At 34.5% G+C, this 16,932-nt stretch overlaps 1 protein-coding gene and 1 pseudogene across 9 annotated transcripts in view; both read left to right on the top strand.

The window, feature by feature from the left end:
- Positions 1-16,932, top strand: part of LOC141458909 (lachesin-like) — a 551,804-nt gene that overhangs the window by 418,019 nt on the left and 116,853 nt on the right. The window lies entirely within an intron of this gene.
- Positions 387-525, top strand: LOC141459019 (U2 spliceosomal RNA; annotated as a pseudogene).

Raw genomic sequence — 16,932 nt, 5'->3', positions numbered from 1 at the left:
CCCCCCACTAGTGTGGGAAGTTGGGCATTACACAGCTGATTTTAATTGAGTAATGAGAACTTCCCTACATGGTTGCAGAAAATAGGTATTTATTTTATTATTATTATTTTTTTTATCAGAATGTTTGGGTCAGAAAAATTTAAAAACAAAAACGAAAAGTCGTAAGTTTTATCATTATTATATTTATTTATTCCTGTATTATACAAAGTTGTATGATACAGAAAGAGTTAGCCTTTTACTATATTATAAGAATTAAGATACAAAAGTAATTAAAATAAACAAACTTATACAAAAATTAAACGTAATAGAACTGTAGGAGAATTTAAAAAGAAAAAGGAAAATTACACTCAACTACAAGGAAACAAACTAAGTGTTAACTCAGGAAAAACGCTTCTCGGCCTTTTGGCTAAGATCAAAGTGTAGCATCTGTTCTTAAAAGTCGCTCGTTCCAATTTTATCTCCTTCCAGGCACAGTTTCTTGGTAGATTCTTGCGCCACTGAGTGATTTATGCCAATATACCATCTCTCCCCATTTCGTGGTATTTTCCTGGGCGTTAAAAGTATCTAAGGCCTCCGAAGAGCACTCACAACCTTTTATTTTGTAACCAATTTTGGAAAAATTTGGGAATGGCTGTGCGGTTAGTGGTGATAGGTCATTGTTCCTGACTGGGACTTCTTTCTTTGGCACTTGGTTTTTTTTTGAAGGGGGGATCTGGGGAAGCCATTCTTCTTAAACTTCTTGAGGCCGTTAATGGCGTGCGGTTGGTGGTTGATCCTGTCGCTTCCTGACAGGAACCTTGGTAGTTACCAGATTTTACGAACCCATTCAGGTGAGCTTGCTTCAGAAAATTTAGGAAGGGATTATTTGGCTGCAGGGAATAGTAATCTCTAACTAGATTCTCCTCCTCGAACCTGGGTTTATTGTTTTCTTCGCCGAGAGTGCTGCAGTATCTGGCACTACTGGAGATACAATGGATCTAAAAAAAAAAACCTATTGCAGTTCATTATTAGATTTACAAACAAAAGAAATATTTCAATACGCTTTAATTCCTTTTTTTGTGAATTATGTGCACAAAATTAATGGTTACCTCATTAAAGTGAAATTTTCCAAAAATATGTTTGGAACGTGAGCGATTCAAAATGAGGGTTATTTAATAAATAATGAAAATATAAAATTTAAAGAATAACTTTAACAAGGTTTGTATTATCCATGTCGCTTTTATTCTTTTAAATTCTGCTTTTATTATTCTGATGATGACAAATTCATAATCATAATTATCGGCTTCATTTTTTAATACACTGTAACAGAAGTTCTTTTTCATCGATCCTTTAGTTGTTTTTCTAATAAACTTTTGTCTATTTAAAATAAATAACAATTTCCTTCGTGAAGCTTTTAGTGACGGTGAAAATCTTAATTGCCGACCACCCGAGTTGCAACTGAATATACGTAGATTAATCACTATATTACAATATTCAACTGAATATAGTTGAATCACTGTCTGAATCTTCCAAATTACTCTCTGAGTCGCTTGAAATTATTCTACGAGTAGATCTATTTCCTGGTTTGATAATGGTCCCTATCATGGATATCAAAATTGTCTTCTGAACATTCTGATGCCAGTATCAAGATGAACATCATTAAAAGCATCTTCAATTTCCTGGGACATTTTATTAAGGTTTTTTTATTATATTACAAAGATAAATTACAAAATGGATAAGGAGTTGTTATGCTCAATACAAAAATTGTAAGACTGGAATTGTAGATGTGACTATGCTATCAACTGTAATCCAATATGGCGTATATTTTTTGTGAAAATTTCATGAACCGTTTATCAGCATTATTTTTAGCAATATCTCTTTCTTTCTCATCTCCTAATTCTTTTACTCTCTATTATTTAAGAAATATAGTGATAATATATAGCGATCAACGAAGAGAAGCGGGCATCGAAAATATATACTCTTAAGTACTTAATATACTTAAAACCAAGTATTCGGTACTCCATTGCATTGCATTGTCAAACGGGGAGATTTCCCCGATCCTGTCGTGCACTGACATTTTACAAAACGGAGTTGTGTTAAGGATTGAGTTAGTGAGGAATCGGTCCAGAATCAAAAACCAAAAACACTCCGTCTTTTCCCAACATTTCGGCAAAAGACAGAGTGTATTTTGTTTTTTTGTTCCGAACCGATTCCTCGCTAATTGAATCCTTAATATAGGTTCCCATAGTTTTCGTAGGTTATTAATTCACGTTACCGGCTAACCGAAATGAAACAAAAGAGTTATAGTTAGTTTAGAGTGATTTCAAGATCCCTGATTTGAATCCAGGAGCCTGCTTTTAGTTTTTTTCTCTTTCTAGCAGTTACTTATAGCTCACTATCCGATGATAATTTTTTTTTAAAGAAATCACTGCACAAAAATGTTAAACAAACTAAGAAAATCAATATTAAAATTATATTTGTATTTACAATAATTATTAATTATTTTATTCTACTTTAAATATAAACAAATAATAATAGAATATATTGGATGCACTCTCAGAATAATGGGAGGCTGATCTGCTGGTGTTTGAATAATAATCTCAAGTTATATTTTATTTATTAATTTTATGATTAAAAGTATATTATTATGTATTTTACATAAGTTTGTCTTTTGAAAGTGCCTCTTTATTCTTGGTGTAAATTTGAAAATTAAAGAAAATTTGCGAGCTAGACATTTTAAGAATTAGAATCGTGGAAATTTAAATTTATTTAACGTTTTAATTTGTTTTTAAATTACATTTTAATCTGGTCAATAAACATTATTTTTCAATCTAAAGAATAGTAAGGGATGCGCTAGAATCGAAGCAAAATATTTTCTTTATTTAATAACCACAATTTCCATAATATCAGTAGAAAGTTAAAAGAAGTGAAGGGAAATAAAAGAAAATTGTGCTATAATAAATTTGTGCTTGGAGCCCCATCTGCATTATCTGACTGAAGAAGGGAAATAGGGCCTTCCATGGTTGACCGAACGAATATTGATGGCTTTAAGTCTAGTACTGGAGTACTGTCTCCCATTCTTCTGCCAATCTCTTGCGCTGTTCTCGCCACCATTTTTTTTTTTTTTATCTTCTTCGTAGTTGGCAGCTGCTTAAAAAAGAAACCTATCCTTTCTTGCTTGATCTAGAAAATAAAAGGAGAGACAAAAAAAAAAGAAAAAAAAAAGTGATACCACAGACATCATCTCATCCCATTTCATTCCAGTTCCAAGAACAGAGATAGTAAGAAGAGTGATAGCGAGAAGACGAGGAAGAAGAAGAAGAAGTGAAAGAGAATTGCGAACGTTAGTGAACGACAGAAGATGGAGTAGTGACGAAGAAAATAGACTATAGGCTGGTGAAAGAAGTGGCGGGCGGCATGCTTGTTGGTTTGGTTGATCACAAGAGTGTTTGCGGACGATAAAGGTGGCTCTGGATGGTGGTGGAGTAATATACCCCAGACTTCTGGTACACCCTGCTCTCTGTCTTGTAGCTCTGGATAGGAAACTTGCGTTCAGTTTGCTCGTCGTTGGTGTTGTATGCAGGAAGTGATGATGGCAACTAACAACCCCCACTTTTATGTATATATATAGTATATCCGGGCATAGGATTTAATGATGAACTGCGCTAAGAATATTTGATATGTCTACTGGCCTGTGATGAACAATTCAACCTTCTGATTTAATTTGGTTTTTCCCATCTTTTCTTCCCAGATTTTTTGTATTTTTCCAATATATTTTCTAATAACTACGAAATACCAATCCAATCTGGATTTTTCATAAGCTACTGTTCTTCATGTTAGTAATAATAATTACTTTTTTTAAAACGGAAACCTTAAGGATTTAGGAAATCAGATGGCTACAGTTGGTCCTCGATCATACCCGATTCAAAACCCTAGCTCTCCTCCAATTCTCGCTTTTAATCTTCAAACAGGTTACCTTAAAACCTACCTGTCTTGTCACAGTAGCATTCTGAATCTCTCAAGAGTCGGGTACATTAGCTTTTCTTACAGAATTACATCCTCTTCTAAAGATCCAAAGTCTTCAGCGCACATAGCGCTGGCATTCCCTGTAAGGTAGTGCGCCATTGTTGACTCACTGCTTCTCTACTGATCTCCTACTAGCTGCAAAAGAACCTTCATGTTAAACAAAGTGACTAGCAATTGGTGTACGTATATCTCTGGTGCAATCAGCGCCTCTAGATGTCTTAGATCCTTTCAGTTCTATATTTGATTGAATTTCGAGAGAATCCTTACGATTATCAATCTGTATAAATCTCTTGGGGCTGAACGCAAGAATGTAAGTTTTCTACGTATCTCAAGTTCAAGTGCCTTTGAATTTCCCCACTCTATGATTCTACTTGTAGCACAATAGCTGCATTTGATTGGCTGAAAGGGGAAACCACTGTCGTCATCTGAGTATTGACTGTGCCCCAAAGTTTCTTTCTGCAGGAACAGACAGGTTTGAGTATCATGGTTTAGATAAGTCGTTTGTGGTTTAATGAAAGTTACAATCGTTTGTCCAAACTCTAGAGAGAAGTTCGAATCGTCTGTTTGGTAAGTAAGTAAAGTAATTGCCTATTTTTTCAGGCGGGCTTTACGTCCAACTACCAAATTAGGTGACCGTGGACGGAGGCGACTAGCAAACATACTTTACTGTAAATTTCTTTTATTAACCATTAAATAAAATCGAAGGCCTAAGACCGGGAATCGAACCCAGTACCACAGTACATGTTAGCTTTACAGGCCTCGTCTGTTTAGTACTTTCCGCTTAAGTCTAGCATGTGGATTCCAGGTTAGACGTTTGCCCATGATGAAGAGTCCGTCCTAGCCTCTAAACATCTCAAATGGTTCAAGAGGGTTGCGAAGCAACTGAACCACATTTTGACAACAATCGGGCCAAATTGATAAGAATTCGTGATTGATTTTTGTGTTTTACAACACCCTATTCTAGATTAATCAATCGAATGAAACACCATAAGAGAACTAAAAGTTAAACATGTCTCTCTCTCAAACCGACCATCATCCATCATCCATCATCCTGTATCATATTCACTTTCGATGATTAATTTGATATTTACACACATCACTTGTTTTTAACTTTAGTGCAAATCCCTGATGAATGGCCAAAGTGAGCTTGTGTAAAATTATTCAACCAGACTAAATACTTTGTACGCTGTATGCATTTCTACTAGCATTCAATACCCCTATGTAAAGCAGGTTTAGTATAACTAACAATTCCATTTTATGTACAATCATTCCTTTGTCTTGTTTAAGATTATTTCATAATAACTAAATTACAATTAGAAAAATTCTCTTCAAATTTGGTTCTACGCCATTTTTCATACAATCAATCGTTCTTCTGATAAAACGAAGAGTGGGAGGCGCTTAGCCTTAGATATTATAAATAAAATAGCCCTTTAATAATATTTAGAAAAATTATATCAAAAATATTAATACTTTTATCCGTTTACAATCTATGAGGAAAGGGATTAGCTATGCGTACTGGACTCCCACGCGGGGGTCCCGGGTTCGAATCCAGCTGCTGGCCCTTAGAATTTCTCTTCATAGGAACTTCTTCAAGTTCACTGTTCAGCGTTGTTTGTAAAGAGATGACACTGTTCGGAGGCTGGCAGTGTACTTAAAAAAAAAGCTCCAGGCGCAAATCACCGCAAGTGTTGACGCGCCTTAAATCGCAAGAAAAAAAGGCTTCTTGGATATACACCTGATTTTTGGTTGCTGCTCAGTGATCTCTAACAGATCATTAAACTGTACTGCCCTTTATATTGTTAGGATTTACTCTAGTCCAACATTAACTTAATGCTAATTCCGGGAGTGTACGGGGTGAAGCCGAAATGTAGCTTTTTGGTTAGTCTAGGGAAACTAGCTACAGTTTTTCAGGCTGAGCTAGCTGCAATTAGGTTCTGCGCTACCGAGATTAAAGGGCGAGGAATTATTAATTCTAAGGTCGTAATTTTCTCGGATAGTCAGGCTGCTCTACGAGCTATTAGTTCCTACCAGGTCAACTCAAAACTGGTTTGGGACTGTCTAGGTGCCCTGAAGGAAATTAGTGACCAAAATAAGGTCTTTCTGGTCTGGGTACCTGGTCATTCAGGACATAAGGGAAACGAAGTGGCAAATTTATTGGCCCGAGAAGGCTCTGCGGGACACTTCGTTGGCCCGGAGCCCTGTTTTGGGGTTCCGAAGTGTGTTAAGACTGCGACCATTAACTTATGGGTGCAGAGTAGGTCTCAGGAATGGTGGCTTGCCACCACTGGGCAGAGACAGGCCAAGGATTTTATTAAAGGCTATTCGCTGAGGCTGACTGCAGAATTAATCCGTCAAGGCCGTGGGGGCTATAAGGATGATTGTAGGCCTATTAACTGGCCACTCTGCAGGCTCAGAAAACACATGCATCGCATGGGCCTGGCAGATGATAGCCTCTGTAGGTTCTGTCAGGAAGAGGAGGAAACGGCACTGCACGTGTTGTGTCAGTGTGAGGGGCTCGTTTGGCTAAGGATGTTATTTCTCGGGGAGGAAAAACCAAGGCCTGTGAAAGCTTTACCCAAGAGTCGCTCTCCGGCTTGAAGAGTCTAATTAAAAGGACAGGTCTGGAGGGTGAGCTTTAAAGTCGGGGAGCCACAATAGATCCAAAGGGGTCGCAGTGGCGTAGGCCTTGAGGCCGCCCTAGTCTAATCTAATCTAATCTAGGGCTAACTCTCAGACTAATTATTTTTAAAAAAAAGGATAATGGTCATAGAAAAGTGCCTCTAACAAAAATCATATTTAAGATCAGTGCATTTCTAAAAAGTTGAGAGACATTACAATTGAAGTATACTAGTAAAAATTGCAACAAGAATAGATTATGAAAGATTACTAGATAATAATACTACCAGAACACTTTGCAGTTTTATATTTCGAAATAAGAGAGACTTAGAATATTTTACTATTAAAACTATTTTTTATTTTGTTAAAAAGATTAACTCCGGTCGCCAATAGATTTTGAGGCGCCTTAAATCATTAAATAAAGTTCTTACGGTAGTACAGAAATACGGTGGTTTACCACATGTTTATGTATATATAGAAAGTCTTTCGTCGTACGAGTACACTTACTTTCCGGTCAGATAATGGATGACTTCACTTCAAGTAGTGATTAATGTATTCTGTACAAGTGAACATAATTTATAATAATTTAATTCAGTAAGTTAGATTCCAATATAATTACTGATAATTATTTGAAAGAAAACTCTGAACAGATAGAAAGATATTAGGATATAGGTGAAAGTCGGGGATAACAAAAGGGGTTGAAATATAGAATCGCTGGAAGTAGGAGGACCCACGATTGAGAGATATCGATGAAAGATGTCTATATGTTCCGGTCTACCACTTGCCTACAAAGACATACACCAAACACTCACTGCATGTACGTACATACCTAACACAAGCATACTAAAAAACCTTGGCCACCAATATATATATATAGCCCAACTTGCTTCTAACCTCTCCTCCTGCTATATTTGTTACATAAATCCCTGTTACATCCATACATAGACACATACACATCACTAGAGCCTCAGAACTACCGTTTGTTCTCGCCGACAAGAGTTAGCCGCCTGTACAATATCCGCCCTCTCCTTAGGACTAGGACAAGCACAGTTGTGCACATCCAAGCTTGACAAATGGACCTACTGAACATATAAGACATATTCACCGCCTCAAACATTACCTTAAGCTTTTGTCGTCGAGCAGTAATGGCATTGCTGTCTGAGATTTTTTTTTTTTTTTTTTTTTTTTAGAAGCAAAGTTTTAAGTGAACTACATATGTATATATGTATATATGTACATTTCTTCCATCTTGAATTTACCTACTTTTATAAATACTCTGTCATTATTCTGATTTCATTTGAAGTGCTCAAGCTTTCGTTTCGTTCCTTAAAAACCTCAATTAAGAATATGCACTCAAAAACTTAGACCAAGCGATGGTACTTTTTCTTGTGGTAGAATTCTGAATAAGCAGGTAATAAGTCTATTCCGTGACGTTCTTTTGACATTTCCGTTAATTTTAAGGTTTTAATACGCTTAAATGACAAATTTAAGCCTTGTTACGTAAATATAAGAACTCTTTCCCCCAAAGTTACTGCTCTAAACATCGTACAAAATCTATTCAATATATTAACGAACGTAATTGTATAATTAATTAGAATAATGTATTGGCATGCTCTAAAGGTGTCAAGGCAAATGTCATGGCCAAATCTTTTGAGGAAATCTGTAAGAATGTAAATGGGAATAAGGGATTTTTCCAATCATCTTAAAATAAAATAAAGCTAAAATTAAGGCAGAACCCTTAGGAACTGCAACTAACTAACAACCAAGCATTCGTGCATCTCTTAAGGAAATGATCGAAGTTATTAGTTCAAGATTACTCTGTTAAAGACATCTTCTTTGGAAAGCCTGTGTGCTCTTAACAAGACCATAATATTTGGCTATTTTTTTCTGATATTTGAAAAATTTCGAAAGTGATTCGCTGTTAAAACCGTCAGTCTAAACATTCGTATGAACCTAACAACTATTAGGTCTATCAGTTCCATTTTAGGCAACATCTATTTGAGTATACTGGAGTATCAGTATCCATTTAGATTTCTATCGGATCTTCAAGAAAGTACAGCTTAAGTTGTGTCTATCCCACTACTGCCAAGTTACCAGACTTGCAGATGATGCAACTGATATTGAGTTATAACTGATTCGCTTAAGTGTTGAATTTTTGAATTATGACGAGAATACGTGGTGCGACTATTAAATAACAAGACTTATGCTGTCAAAGTTTTTATTTTTAAATTTACACATATTTATTGATAATCCCCTTCAATATAGACTCCTCCACTATCTCTACACGGCTCTGTACGAATTTTTCATGGCCCAAAACAGTGCTGGAAGTATTCTTCTGTAAGCTCTCTTAGAGTCGCTTGCCTCTTTTGGTTTTACTGAATCAACGCTATCAAAAAGTGTCTCTTTCAACACAGATTTGACCTTAAGGAACAGATAAAAGTCACATGGAGCCAGGGTCAGGTGAATAAGACCGAATAGCCAAAACTCTGGGATGCCATTCCTGACAAGAAACGTCATAATGGACAATGCACTGTGCGTTGTCTTTGATGCAGAACCCATGACTTTTTCTTCCACAATTCAGATCTATTTTTCTCCTATTCTTTCACCTAGCCTGGACAAGGACATCAAGGTAGTAATATTGATTAATTGTTTAACCTTCAGAAACCCAGTGGAGGTTCACCCAGGGCTTCTCTAGTATCCCAACTTACTACATTAATAGGAAATCCTCCAAGACAGTTGAAGCGCAGGTGGCCACGCAAGCTTCTTCTTAATGAAGTAAATGCCAGTGCACATTAGTGAACAGTACCTCTTTGGGAGTTTCACCAATGGGCATTCATGGGTATTCCCTCATGCTATTCATGCATTTATTCTATGTATCATGTTGTATCAGCTTCACTTATGGCAGAAACATACTGCAGTAGTGAAAATAAATAAAGTAAAAAAAAAGAAGTAGTGAAATAGATATAAATTTAAAAATGTACTTCTTGATACATTTTTAAATTTATTAATTTATTAAAAAAACAAAAACAAAGAAAAATTAAACCAATGAGTGAATAACAAAAACGTTTTTTTTTTTAAAAAAAAAAAAGCCTTTTTTTAAAAAGACTTCTTTCTTTTTGTCTTTATGGCGTAGGCTTTTTAAAGAGCTTTCAGGCCTTTACAAGCAGAGAATCCTTTTTTTTTTGCTCTCTCTCTCTCTCAGTGAAGAGTTCAATGTTTGGCTTCTTGATTAAATTACGAGACTTAGCCATCACTAAAGTTTGCCCATTTTTACACAGATTTACCACCTCCTACGAATGAACAAACTTATCAACATCCCTTTTACCAAATGCACTTACAAAATATGTTCAACATGTCGCCGATATTTTGAATACGCGTTTTACACGGCTCATATGCATATCTAGTAACATGTATTTTTCATGTTTTGAGTTATAAATCGCTTACGTTTTATGGTTTTCATGATTTTTTTTAAAGGATAATTTTTAAATTCTTCCCCAATATCTCTAACTTTCACTTTCAGATAGGTTTTTCTCTTTACGAGGGGAGTGGCAGATTTCCGATCAATCATTGATACGTTTAGATAGAAAAGTTCTTTGCTCCTCCTCTTTATTGGTACTGTAAAAAAAAAAAAATATGAACAAAATAAAACTACTGTTGTTATTAAAAGAGATATGGTGCCCAGAAGTACTAGTCACCAACAGTTTGCGTGCGACTAACACACAAAAAAAGAAGAAAGAATAAAAACAACGAAAAGAAAAAAACGACAAAAATTGGCAGGAATTTGATTTGTGCATTCGACTAAGTCGATAGAAAGTGATTAAAGTGACATTTGCACACACTAAGTTAAATTTCTTCTTCTTGTATTTAAATTTCTTTATTTGGTACGATATACAATTTATTTTTTTTCCTGCTTTTGTTGTAAATAAGTTTTGTAGATGAAATATTTTCTTTCGTAATTTTATTATCGCTAATGTGTCCAAATGTTCATGTTACGTTTTGTAGGCATCAATTTAGTTTTGGTTTAAGCTTAAAACTGCTGGCGGACTTATTAATTTGTTTGTAGCAGCTACAATCACTAGGACCATATTAATTATAGTCAAATACTCGTACTTACTTACATTTCATAGAAATAGTATAATTAACAAGTAGGTGAGAGGGGTGCACATTTGAACTGGGGGCACCTTTGAACAGTTTTAATTTCCTGCCAAATACTTAAAACATTTATTATTGGTAATTTTCTCCATATTTTGTGGTAGACCTGTTGAATAATTGACAGAGTTTCCTTTCGTTTTCATTGTTTGGTAAAGTCAGAATTGAGGAATGTTATATTTTGTAAGGTGGAAGTCAAATATTTTGTTGCAGCTTTGGAAGTGTATTGTGAAGATTGTAGTAGACAAGGTGTAATTATTATTAGTCCATGTTAACATTTGGAATTCGTATTTTTAAATCTAGTATTTATTTTGCTTGCAAAAAAGTGTTGGATATTATATTTTCTTTTATGGAAGGAGAGGGGGCACATTTCAACATCACAGTTAAAATGTGCCCTACCGACCTGCAAGTTTGTGACTTTTTTTTCGTTTATTCGCAGAGAAAGGGGAAAGTGGTCCGAACCTACCATTAAGAACCGCAACAAAACGGAATATTTTGTTCAAACTTCCTAAACCCATCACACTTAGGGTACAACATCCCGCACTGAGTCATTCTTGATTTTTGAACTAGATTTCAGTGGTTTAAAAGAGAAAGTAATGTAGCAGTCGAGAGAAATAACTGATAGAAGGTAGATTCAGAGTAAAGTAGTATCATTTCTTTCTATTTTATATTGTGTTCAAAGCTACCCCAACAGTGGGGCAGATATTAACATTTGGCACAAGGTTTTTAAATTGAAAAAAATATAGATATGTATGTAAAGTACCAACTGTTTATTGATATAGATCTGTTCAGAAGAGTTGAAAGTTGTAGAAAACAAGATAAAAAGGTTCAATAATACGATTCTGGGCACTCTGTCACAGAAAATGTAAATTCTCTTCAAATGTGCCCCCCCCCTCCACTTTTTAATTAATAATATTATTGAATAGAACTATTAACTTTGTTAAAGGAAATTGAACTTTCAATTTTATACTGCTATCAGAACGATTTATAAACAATTTATTTGTTTTATCTTTCTCTTGATGATAGATATCTTCTTATCAACTAAATATCATTAATGCAAGCGATGCAGCAACGGACGAATCACGTCCCTTATTGGCTAATCGTTTTACAGCTGTTCATAATCTAAAATTGTATTGCAATATTTAAATGAAGGTCTTAAAAATAAATTGTATTATCTATCAATGAATTAATGAATACAAAATTAATTATAAAATATTTTAACAATTCAAATTAACCAATCATTAAAATAATAAATATTTGTACCAAATTTTCATAAATATGGCCCCACATTTTGTAACTTAGTATTTCCTATTTCTCTTATTTTGTTGTTATTTTTAGAGCGCGTCAAACATTTGAGGAGATTAGCGCTCGGTTTTTCTCTTATTACAGAGAACACTTTCCAGTGAAGGCTTTTAGAAAGATTTCTGTAATAATAGAAAGATATCTCTTAAGTTATAGCTGAATTCGAAACCCTATAATTTCCTATTCTTTGTAAACATTTATACCAGAGTTATTATCATATTTCAGGTTACTCATCATGTGCTAATATAGTTGACATTTTTAATTAAACAAAATTCCTAAATTGAGAAAATTAATTTACGGAAAGAATTTAAATTTAAATTAAATAGTGCAAAGGTGAATTTACTACCTGTGTGCATACGTGTTGTAAACATTTCTGTGATGTAAAGCGATCTTCAGCAAAATGTGCAACAGTAACTACCTTTTCACAAAGTACTCGGCTAATACGAGACTGTAATAAAAATTGTGGAAACGCCTACACCATTGCATTTGGTAGGTATACCCTCCTATACAATAGACAATGGCTGAGAAAAAGAGATCTAGTTTCAAGAGGGTGCCAACACTTCAATTCTTCAGGAATAGTGAAGTATTTCCGCCAACCCTCAGTCTTAGGGCGCCACGAATTTTATGACCCCCATGTCTGGGATGTCTGTTGTCATCTTCTCCACTAAACTTACATCACCTCACTTTTTACGATAGCCAACTCTAAATGAAATTTTATTAAATTCTAACATGTATCTTATATGTAAAGGCAGACGTTGCTAAAGAATAATAAAACTTTAAATGGATATTAGCAACAGGAAATAATATTACTGGCTGAACAGGAAATTTAATTAAATCCGGAAGTAAAAATAGTTATTAACTTACAATTTCCTTTCCTTTTAAGATTTTATATATGTTTAATTCTTAGAGCTTCAATAATTTATTTAGAACCACTGATGAGAACGTAATTTCTGTGTCGAAAGGTTTGACACTATATAAAAATACCATTTCAAGCAGTTACCATATCAAACAAGTAAAAATGCAAAGCATAAAATGTAGGAGAGTTAGCGTACATTAGCGGACACATACATTATCTATTAAATTTACATTTTACAAAACATCAGGTCAGTTAAGCAAGAATTTTCTCGAATATTACTCGTAAAACTGCTTTGGGAAGGGAAAGTGTGGAAACGAGGATAGAAAATGTAGGTTGTTTATTAAAGCTAGTAAAACAATGTAAACAAAAAGATTATTTTATAGAAAGAGACTTATTTGTATTAGGATAGTAGAACGCAATGAGCTATTTTGGATTTCTGGACTTTGAGGAATTCGTAGCAGCAAAAAAGCTGTTGAGTTATCGAAGGTGGATTCTGCTGAAAGTTAGCCTAAACCCTGTGCGTCTCAATGAAATTTGGAAATACCTAAATTAAGGAAATTGTCAATGAAATCAGTAAAAAATTGATTTCAGCAACATAATAGGGCTGATTGCAGTGGCAAAATAACAATGACAAACTACTTAAGTGACCTCCCGAACTTATACATATATTCATGTTCTAGGATTTTGGGGAACAGTTATAATAGAGGGAGAAAATTTTGAAGATTTATCCCTGATTGATTTGGGAAGATACGTTAAGGTTACCGGCAGGTTTCAATTTCATGTTGAGAACATAGAGTTTTAGGTTAATGTAAGAGTTGAGGGGTTTTGTTTAGATGGGATAGTGACCATTTTAGGCGGAACTCCAGAATCACACTAATCTTGAATAATAAATAATACATTCAAAACTTGCTATATTTATATTGGAATCGGAGTTCCTAAGGGAATTGGTATATTACACTCTAAGGGTACGTTTACAACGGAGCTGTGAGTATAGATGACAGCAGAGATGATAACTGATAGAGTAAAATATAATCGCTGATTAGTGTGCACAACGGAGCTGTGATACATGCAACATGTCGAGTAGTGAAGAAGAGTTTTTATGTTCAGCTGCAACAAAAAGGTATATTTTTAAAGAAAAAACGCTTTAGAAAATATCATGTACATCCCATAAATAAAAAACGAAGTACTTTGGGCGAATTTCACTATTTATATAAGGAACTTAGAAATTATCCGGATCGTTTTTTTGAATATGTGAGGATGGGTCCAGCCACATTCGACTATATTTTAGAAAAAATAAGATCAAAATTAAGAAAACTTTGGAAAAATTGTCATGGAAATCCTATAACCATAGAAGAAAAACTAGTGATTACTCTTAGGTAAGTAATGGTTTTATTGAGAAAAAACAAATACATACACATGAAAATAAATGTAAGCACGATTTAAAAAACAAAATATTGTTTAAAAGTAAATAATAAAATAATAACCAAAAATAATGAGTAAAGACAGCACTAAATAATTTTTCTACGTCCATTTTGAAGCTCCGATACTGGAGTTCAGCTAGCAGAAAAATGAAAAATTCAATTCTATCATCTATGCTCGTTTATAGCAGCGAGTATGAGTCACTAGTCGAAGCTTCGTTGTGCACGCTCACATAAGAATGTACTAGGTTATTCTATAAGCGCTGATGCATCACTGCTATCACATCCGCTATCATCTATGCTCACAGCTCCGTTGTGAACGTACCCTAAGGCGCCACGGTAGCCAAGCGGTTAGAGGCGAGACCTGCAAAGTTGGATTTTATTTCATGTTTAATATGAGAACTTTATAGTAAATTATGTCAGCTCTTCGTCCATGATACTTAATTGGACTTAAAGCCGGCCTGAAAAAAATAGCGTTTTATTGTAACGAATCATCTGTAATAATTGTATTTAGTAAAAAATAAGTTTTTAAAATAAAATTTGTGTAAGTTGAGATCTTAAGAAAGAGTCAAGTGAAGGTTCAAATCAATTAAAGTAATTATCTTGTGTCTCAAAGCAATGATTCCCTGGCCAAGTTTATGCAAATAAATGAAAATTAGTAATCATGAAATTAATACAAAATTATATATATTATATTTTGGGGCAGAGAGAGTGGTCCTCGTTTATGGAAAGGAGGATGACAGAGGATGGTTTAATGTGAGGAGTATTTGAATGAAGCATGGAACTAGACCATACTCTACTCTGTGAGCCTTCGGGCGATGGGACAGTCTGGCGCCTCTGAGATTTGCATCTGGCAGATGTTGCTCTGGTTAGCTGGGTACCAATGTAGGGGAGTTTTCCCAGCTAGCTTTACAACACCACCCTCTTTGTGCGCCTCCATTTCTGGCCGACCCTCCCTGCCCCATGAACACAAATACTGTACAGAGGACTCTACAAATTGAAAGGGAGATGGTTTTGAGTGTAGAGAGCCAGTGTAATATGGGGAGGAGTGTTCACCGAAGACGGTGAACTCAGTGAAGGCTTGTGGTTAGTACACTACTGGCAAGATGGAAACGAGAACAGCAAGATCGCAACATCATTAGAAACAACAGAGGATGATTCTCGGGAAGTTTGTACGGAGAGAAATGATAGTTAGATATCTCTCTGTCTATATAGACACCCTACCATCAGTTAGATATCTCTCTGTCTATATAGATACCCTCTACCGTCGCCTATAACAGGATGTACTGGTTGTTGGAGTATAACCTCCTAACAAAGAGGAAACTGCTCGACAAAGAGGATCTCTCCCTATTACACTAAGTCTAGTACTTCTCTTAAATATATTCCAGCATTGTTTCCTTATTTAAATATAGCCACATATGTAGTTTTTTACTTCTTATCGTCATCTTAGATTGGTAAGAATTAAATTATTGTCTGCAACAGGCCTTAAAGATCCACGGAACGAAATTGAATTAAAAACTTATTAAGAACTAACTGCCTGTCTAAATAACCTATTTAAATTAAAATATACTCTCTTATTAAAATATTTATTAATTAAAAATAAATAGTAATACAGTCCTAATTTATATACTTTTGCTCGTATTTATTCCTTACTTAGAAAGGCATTAAAAGAAGGCGCTTCTTATTCATTCTTTTTATAATACACGCGATAAAATTAGATTCGATTCTTTATTATAATCGACTGCAGATTGTTATATCAGGTGCCTGCGCTTGTGAGGTGATAATACAATTCGATGAAATATAAAGTTTTTTTTAATTTTATGTAAGTTTTCTCTTACAAAAAGGTTTGTAAGATTCTGCAGAAGTATCGTTATTTGTGTAGGTATTGCAAGGCAAACCAAAATTACCAATCCTAGTATTTTTAATTTGAAGTGCACCAATAGTACACCCGGAAACGAACGGTACTCCCAAGTATATTCAAAAAATGAGTAAAATTTAAGTTCAGAAAGATATAAAAATGTATCTGTTTTTCTAATTAAACCAATTCATCATTAAAGAACTAACATAGAACCAAATAATAACACTGAAAAAGCCAAGCGTGTCGCTAATTTGAAATCTAAAGCTAAAAGACATTTGGAGAAGGGTAAGCAAGCGACGACGATTCTGCCATAGATGATGTAGTCAAACAATGACGAAGAATGTCAGTCGCTGAATGTCTTCTCTTTTCTTGGTCTTTCTTTTCTTCTAATGCCCACGAAGAAGAAATATTCAGTGTTCATGATGCTGTGTATAGTTACGTTCAACACTTTGGTGCGGCTAGACTGAATGATATTTTGTGCTGAAAACTAGATAAATTAGGTTTCTATTTAAGGAAACAGGTCTTTTCAGCTTCAAAACGATTTATTCTTTTTATGTTTCATAGAGACGTTCGAAAATATACATTAAAATTAATTAATGTGTATTTAAATTAGTTAAATCTTCGATTTTTCAAATATTTACTTGTTTTATTTCGATTAAATTATCAAGATTTTTACAAAATGGGTCTCATAATTGGTTCCTTTGCCTCAATCCAAAATTTCAATTTAT

The sequence above is a fragment of the Rhodnius prolixus genome, unplaced genomic scaffold (assembly GCF_049639745.1).
Source record: "Rhodnius prolixus isolate KJV_2025 unplaced genomic scaffold, Rpr scaffold_5, whole genome shotgun sequence".
NCBI lineage: Eukaryota > Metazoa > Arthropoda > Insecta > Hemiptera > Reduviidae > Rhodnius > Rhodnius prolixus.
The sequence above is the reverse complement of the archived record's forward strand: the minus strand, read 5'-3'. Positions and strand labels throughout refer to the sequence as shown.